Source organism: Helianthus annuus, chromosome 15, assembly GCF_002127325.2.
Source record: "Helianthus annuus cultivar XRQ/B chromosome 15, HanXRQr2.0-SUNRISE, whole genome shotgun sequence".
NCBI classification, from domain to species: Eukaryota; Viridiplantae; Streptophyta; class Magnoliopsida; order Asterales; family Asteraceae; genus Helianthus; species Helianthus annuus.
The window spans coordinates 48993191-49001269 of record NC_035447.2 but is presented as its reverse complement, the minus strand read 5'-3'; the positions used below and the strand labels follow the sequence as shown (position 1 = coordinate 49001269).

Sequence of the window (8079 nt, the reverse complement as noted above, 5' to 3'; positions counted from 1 at the left end):
ATTCTTGAAATGCGACCCACCATCACTTATTATCACCCTAGGCACACCAAAACGAGCAAAAATGTTAGATTGCACAAACTTACATACAACGGAGTGATCATTGGTCCTTGTGGCAATAGCTTCAATCCATTTCGACACGTAATCGACCGCCACTAAAATGTATAAAAACCCATTTGAGTTTGGGAAAGGACCCATGAAGTCAATTCCCCAAACATCAAATACTTCTACTACCAAAATCGGGTTTAACGGCATTTCATCACGTTTCGAAATACTTCCCATTCTTTGACAATTGATGCAATTCCGGGCATACTCACAAGAATCCTTGAAAATCGTGGGCCAATAAAACCCACTAGATAACACCCGATAACCCGTCTTGTTCCCACTAAAATGCCCACCACACGCCGATGAATGAGCATGAATCAAGATCTCTAAAACTTCCGTTTCGGGAACACATCTTCGTATCATTTGATCGGCTCCGATTTTGAACAAATCGGGTTCATCCCATATATATTGCTTCACTTGACTAAGAAATTGTTGTCGTCTTTTCCTAGTCCAATGACTTGGAATTGCACCCTTAGCCAAATAATTGACATAATGGGCATACCAAGGTGCAACATAAGTGGAGACGGCCAACAAGTCTTCATCGGGGAACCGTTCATTGATTTCACTTGGGTCATCGACACCTTCTAACGGGATTCGGGACAAATGATCCGCAACAACATTTTCACATCCCTTTTTGTCCCGAATCTCAAGATCGAATTCTTGTAGCAAAAGCACCCAACGAATCAACCGGGGCTTCGCATCCTTCTTTTCCATCAAATATCGGACCGCGCTATGATCCGAATACACTATCACCTTGCTCCCCCAAATGTAAGATCTAAACTTGTCCAAGGCATACACCACCGCTAATAATTCTTTTTCGGTTGTGGTGTAGTTGAGTTGCGCCTCGGACAAAGTTTTGCTTGCATAGTATATCACCACCGGCTTCTTATCAACCCTTTGACCCAAAACCGCTCCAATGGTCGTGTCACTAGCATCACACATAATCTCGAACGGCTTTGACCAATCCGGTGGTTGCAAAATGGGAGCCTTCACCAACTGTTCCTTCAAAACATGAAACGCTTGCAAACATTCGTCAGTAAAATCAAAAGGAACATCTTTTAATAACAAGTTACATAAAGGTTTTGTAATTACACTAAAACCTTTAATAAACCTTCGATAAAATCCCGCATGTCCCAAAAAAGATCTCACCCCCTTAACATTCTTTGGTGGAGGTAAAGATGAAATTACCCGAATTTTTGCTTTATCTACCTCCATTCCCCGGTCCGAAATGACATGCCCCAAAACAATACCCTCTTGAACCATAAAATGGCTCTTTTCCCAACTTAGTACCAAGTTTGTCTCAACGCACCTTTTTAAAACTTTTTCTAATTCATTAAGACAAGAGTCAAAACTTGGACCAAAAATGGAAAAATCATCCATAAACACTTCAAGAGACTCCCCGACCATGTCCGAAAATATACTCATCATACATCTTTGGAACGTGGCGGGGGCGTTACATAATCCAAATGGCATTCGCCGAAAAGCAAATGTACCATATGGACATGTAAACGTGGTTTTGTGTTGGTCGTCCGGGTGAATAGCAATTTGGTTATATCCCGAATACCCATCCAAAAAACAATAATATTTTTGACCGGAAAGTTTCTCAATTATTTGGTCAATGAAGGGTAACGGGAAATGGTCTTTTGAGGTAGCCGCGTTTAATTTCCGATAATCAATACACACTCGCCACCCGGTTACCGGGCGGGTGGCGATTTGCTCACCTTGTTCATCTTTCACTACTTGGATGCCGGATTTTTTAGGCACTACCTGTGTCGGACTTACCCATGCACTATCCGAAATGGGGTAAATGATCCCCGCATCCAACCACTTGATGACTTCTTTCTTCACCACCTCTCTCAAATTCGGATTTAATCTTCTTTGTGTTTCACGGGTCGGCTTTGCATCCTCACTTGTAATAATCTTGTGCATCACAATGGATGGACTAATACCTTTTAAATCGGCTATCGTCCACCCAATCGCTGCCTTATGAGCCTTCAACACCCGCATCAATTCTTCCTCTTGAGCTACCTCCAAGTTGGAAGCAATGATTACCGGTAAGGTATCATTCTCCCCCAAAAATGCATACTTTAGGTGCTTTGGTAGCTCCTTCAACTCTACACTTGGTGGACTTTCCAAAGAAGGCTTTGTGCCCGAATCAATTTCCACCGGTAGAGTATCTGTTTGGTAAGTCCATGGTGGACTTCCTTCCTTCACCGCAAGAGCTTCTTGTTCTTTCTCCTCAACCTCTAACTCGCATGTGTGAACCTGCAAAGACATATCACAAACACAAGAACCCAAAATTTCTTCTTCGAACACCTTCGGGTCATAACCATCTATAAAATCTGCTAAGAAACACTCATCACCATACACATTAGTACCGTTAGTAAAAACATTCAACCTCATTTTTCTATTACCGAATGTCATGTCAACTGTACCATAACGACAATCAATAATAGCGTGTGCGGTGTTCAAAAATGGCCGACCCAAAATAACATTTTGTTGTTGAATTGGGTCCGCGGATGAGTAATCTAGCACAAGTAAATCAACGGGATAATAAAATTCATCAACTTTAACTATAACATCCCGTACGATACCCCGGGGAAGTTTATGAGACAAGTCGGCTAATACAACCGTTGTCTCAACCCGCTTCAATGGACCAAAATCGTATTGGTCATATAACCCCCCGGTAGGATACTTACTCCGGCTCCAAGATCCAATAACGCCCTTGTGGTTTGAAAATTTCCAACTTGAATATTTATTAAGGGCGTTCCCGGATCTTGTAACTTAGGAGGAAGGTCTCCTTTCAATACCGCACTTACCCGCTCCGTCAAATCTACCAATTTAGGCACTTTTTGTTGCCTCTTTTGAGTACACAATTCCTTTAGAAATTTGGCGTAAGCGGGTACCTGTTTAATAGCTTCAAGTAAAGGAAGATTAATTTTAACCTGTTTGAAGACCTCCCACATTTCCTCTTTTTGAGGACCCCGTTTTGAAATAAAATTTTTTCTACCCGGGTCTAATAAAGCCGAAGGAAACGGTACTTCACTAGACCCCTCACCCTCATTTACTTTTTCTTTTTCTTTAATAATTTCGGGTTTTTCAAAATTGGGTTTTTTAGAAGAAACAATGGGTGGTTCGTTTTCTTCCTCACTTTCTTGACCCGTTATATCCTCAACCACCCCTTCAACCAAATCCGGTGAAGGATTGGTTTTATACTCTTTCCCACTTCTCAAAACACTCACATGATGAATATTAACATTGTTACCTCTTGACGTACCGTGGGATGGATTTACCTTAGTGTCGCTTGGTAATTGACCTTTACCCTTCTTCAATTCGGACACTTCGGTTGCAAGTTGACCCATTTGAGTGGTCAAAGTTTGGATTGCTTTGTCTCGCGCCTCATCCTTTTGTATGCGTGCGTCATCCATTTGGTTCCTCTTTTGCATCTCTGCTTGCATACTCTTCAACATTTCCATCATTTCATTTCCACCCGAAGACCCCCCTTGTTCTTGACCCGCTTGGTATTGCCTTTGGTATCCTTGGTTGTTCCCACCTCTATATCCACCTTGATTATTGTAAGGTTGGCGCGAACCATAATTCCCTTGGCTACCTTGAAAGTTCGGGTTTGATTGATTCGAAGGGTTCCCATAACGAAAATTCGGATGGTTTCTCAACCCGGGGTGATAAGTGTTAGAATTCATATTGTAATTTCTACCACCCCCTCCTTGACCTTGAATGGCATAAACTTCTTCAAATTGCCCTTCCACCATTCCTTGGCAATTTTCCGCCGCATGACCTATTTCGTTACACAATGCACAAACATCATAAATTTTATTAGAAGTTTGTATGTTACCATCATCAACCGCATGCACTTGTGTTCGGGTAACGGCCGGTCGTGCTCTCCTTGAAGCTTGAGCCTTTCTCTTTGAGGTGATCGCCATTTGTTCCAAAAATTCCCAATCCTCATGCTCATAGTTTGTGCCAAATGTCCCATTTGTAATGGACATCAAATCTCGTGCATCTTCGGCACACAACCCTTCATGAAAAGCGTTCATTAACTCCCAAAGCTCAATCCCATGATGTGGACAATTTTTAATCATCATGTTCAAACGCTCGAATGCTTCATGGAACATTTCGCCTTGTTGTTGTTGAAAGCTCCTCAACCCTTTTCTCGCATCATTGGTCTTTTGGGCGGTATAGAATTCGTCTAAGAATGTTTGTTGCATCTCCGCCCAAGTATAAATAGATGCCGAAGGCAAAGTGTAGAACCACTTCTTTGCCTTGTCCTCCAAAGAAAATTGAAATAGTACCAACTTGATATCCTCGGCCGAAAAACCTTGACTCCCAAGAGTATTGCAAATTGAGTCATAGGCCTCCAAATGGAAATAAGGCTCCTCCGTTGCTAGCCCCTTATATTTCGGCAAACTTTGTAACGAATTGGTTCTTACTTCAAAAGTTCTCCCTTGGTTGTTATGAGGAATAACCACCGGTGAAGGATTGTGCGTTATCACCGGTCTAAAATGTGCTTCAATTCCCCTTGCATTTTCCCTAAGATGCCTCCTTGGCACACCAAATCGACCTCTTGGACGAACTTGACCCATTGGCCTTTGCATGGGCCCTTGTGGTACCATTGGTTGTTGAATTGGCCTTTGAATTTGCGGTTGCACCTGTTGTGGTCGAACTTGTTGCAAAGGAACCGGACGTTGCATTTGCGGCCCTTGTGGCCTTGGCCTAATATGTTGAGGTATGAGTTGTTGTTGAACCCCACCAACATTTGGAATCACTTGTACTTGGCCTTGTGTATAACCGTACTCCCCTTGCTCTCCATCACCCCCATAACCGTATCCTTCTTCATCAAAACCTTCAAATTCCTCATAACCTTCATCATACCCATCTCCTTGAATTCCCGATGATTGCCCAAATGGAATAGTCGAGTATTGGAAACCCGATTGATTTGGTGGTCGATACGGTGTAGCATGGACAATAGACGAAATTGGTGCCATAGTATGGCTCGAATATGATGGACCCGCACCCGGGAAAAAATGGGATAATGGTGGTATAGTAGTGGAAGGGTTAAAGGTGACGGTTGGTTCTTCTTGGGTAGTAATGGGCTGTGTGGTGTTGGTTGGTGTAACCTGTTGAAGTATGGTGGGTTCGGTAGTATTTGGTGGAATGGTAGTATTAGGTGAAGGTTGAGTGGATGTTGGTATAAATGGTGAGGTAAATTCACCCGTAGTGGGTGGTGGTGGTGGTGGATCCATGTATCGAATTGGTGTAACTGGTGTTGTTGGTGAACTATTGATTGTATTTTCCCTTAGCAAAATTCTGTTTGCTCGCAAAGTTCGCTCGATTTCCGGATCAAACGCCAATGGTGATAGCTTGTGAGAGCTCCTAGTACGCATGCACCTGTAAATACCTGCACACTAACACACCTCGCGTAAACCAGAAAAATAACAAACTTAAAACAAGAACAAAAATAACACACGTTGCGCACTACTCCCCGGCAACGGCGCCAAAATTTGACGTGATGTCGTGGTCACGCAAATTTAATCCCAATAACAACTATGTAAATAGTGGCAAGTGGGTATCGAACACAGGGAGTTTGTGGAAAATGTGCTATTTGCGATGCTTCTCTAGGTTAACTAAATTAAACTAATTGCAAGAAAAATAAAATTCACGAGTTGTTTGGATTTGATTGGTTTTAAAAAAACTAAGATTAATTAACTAATTTGCGAAATGAAACTTGAAGTTGTAAACAATTGAGAAATAAACGACTATCTTGTGTATCCGGTTTGCTTCAACTTTTGTGTTAATCATTTAACTAGAAAGAACTACATAGACATAGTTCATGCATAAACAATTGCAGTGATGAAAGGGGACGAAGTACTCAGATTCCGAGAACGTGAGGTTATCACCCGATGATCAATCAACCCTTACCCAAACCTAACTATACCCATGATATCCCGATTGCCAACGGCACCAAGAACGTATGGTTTCTAATTAGTTTAAAATAAGAATCAACCTGTTACTAACAATCGATTACACACCATAACAATCAATTTAAATGAAAAGAGATTGATATTCTAGAAATGCAAATAAGAACACAAAAGTCTAAACAAACCTTCACCACAAAATAGTCATTAAAGTACCTAGCCACTCATGGCTTTAACACACATCATGACAAAATAGAAATAACAATGTTCACAAGTTCCACCAACAAAGACAAGACCAGAATTTAGTGCCAAGATTGTTCCCCAAATGATTCTAGTGAAAAGATTATGCAAAAGATGTGTTTCTTAGCTTCCAAGTGCCTTTTAAATAGTCCCCCACTCGTTTTCCTCAAATAGTAACCGAAAACACATGATGAGACATCATAATTCACCATAAAATGTACTTTAAATGCGGGAGTTACGATTTTGGCACAGTCGGCGCCGTAAGCTACGCCGCCTGCCGTAGCTTACGGCACCCAGCTCATTGAAATACTCAACATGGCACCGTAAGGTACGGCCAGCCGCCGTAGCTTACGGTGAGCATCAATTCTTTACGCCCCTGTGCTCCTGTCTTACGGCACTAATTTTTGGCATGTTATAGGTGCCGTAAGCTACGGCCTGGTGGCGTAGCTTACGGCTCTGAGTGATCTTATGCTCCTATTTCCTTCATTCCCCTTGGTTTCCACACATCTCGATCACGCCAGCCTCTAGCATCCTTCAAGCTTCCTTAAACCCGCATTTTGCACACTTTAACACCTGCATCAACATCATCTTGTGATTACCTTATTCACACAAATAACCGGATAAAATGTAGAATGTGCGTTATGTTAAGCCTTTTAAGGGTTGTCCTACGGACCACCCGTCAAGAACCCCGTGCAACACCAGAGAACTAAACACGTGGAAATAGACTTTCATTTTGTTCGTGAGAAAGTCCGTCTCGGGCACATTCGGGTTCTTCATGTACCAGCTCCCTTGCAGTATGCCGATATCTTTACAAAGGGCCTTTCAAGACAGTTATTTCAAACTTTTCGCTCCAATTTAACCGCGTGTCAAAACCCCCGCTCAAACTGAGGGGGCGTATTAGCAAACGAGATATCTCATATCTCATGTATTTTAGGAATGATTGTTATGTCCATAATAGAGGCATGTTAGTTAGGAAAAGTCAATTATATATTCAATGTAAAATGTATTCAGTAGGCAATTTTTCAGTAAATCAATACCATAAACTTTCACAGGCATGTACGGACATGGGAGGCGATGGAAAGTGCCATTCTCTTCGAAAAGTCTTGTAACTGTGTAGTTTACTAACTCGGTACCACCATCACTTTGAAACACTTTGACTCTCCTCGAACATTGTGTTTGAGCAAGTTTGAGGAAAATAGATAGTATGGAATAAAGACATGTTTTGGTTTTTAAAGGATAAAACCACTTGAACCTGGAATAATCATCAATAAACATAACATAATAACGATAACCATCTTTGGAACATATAGGAGATGGTCCCCACAAATCACAATGCACTAAATCCAAGGGATGAGATGAACGTTTAAAATTGAGATTAAAAGATAAATGTTGTCCTTTAGCAAGATTTCAAGAAGTGCAACTAGTGTTTGGTTTGGGCAATAAAGAAGTAGTAGAAAAACACCAAACTTATTCAAAGTTGAAATAACATCAAAAGAGACCTGCCCTAAACGGGCATGCCAAAGTTCAAAAGAAGCCCGATTAGAAACTCTAGTAGCAATCAAGGCGCGAGATTCATCCTTGAGTACATAAAGCCCGTCCACACAAATCCCTTTAGCTAGCACCTTTTTTGTTAGTGAACCTGAACATGAAAAAAGGTTGAGAAAATAGGACATTAATAGGGTGATCCATTGTTAACTTGCTCACTGACAACAATTTTCTAGTGAATAACAAGGACATTATGTAATGGGATGTTTTTAGCTAAAGTCGATGAACCCACATGCGAAATAGGGAGCTTTTTACCATT

At 41.5% G+C, this 8079-nt stretch overlaps 1 non-coding gene across 1 annotated transcript; it reads left to right on the top strand.

The window, feature by feature from the left end:
• Positions 1 to 4173: 4173 nt before the first annotated feature.
• On the top strand, positions 4174 to 4279 carry LOC118487756. The gene has a single exon (XR_004882699.1). It is a non-coding gene; the product is annotated as a small nucleolar RNA R71 (small nucleolar RNA).
• Positions 4280 to 8079: the final 3800 nt, after the last annotated feature.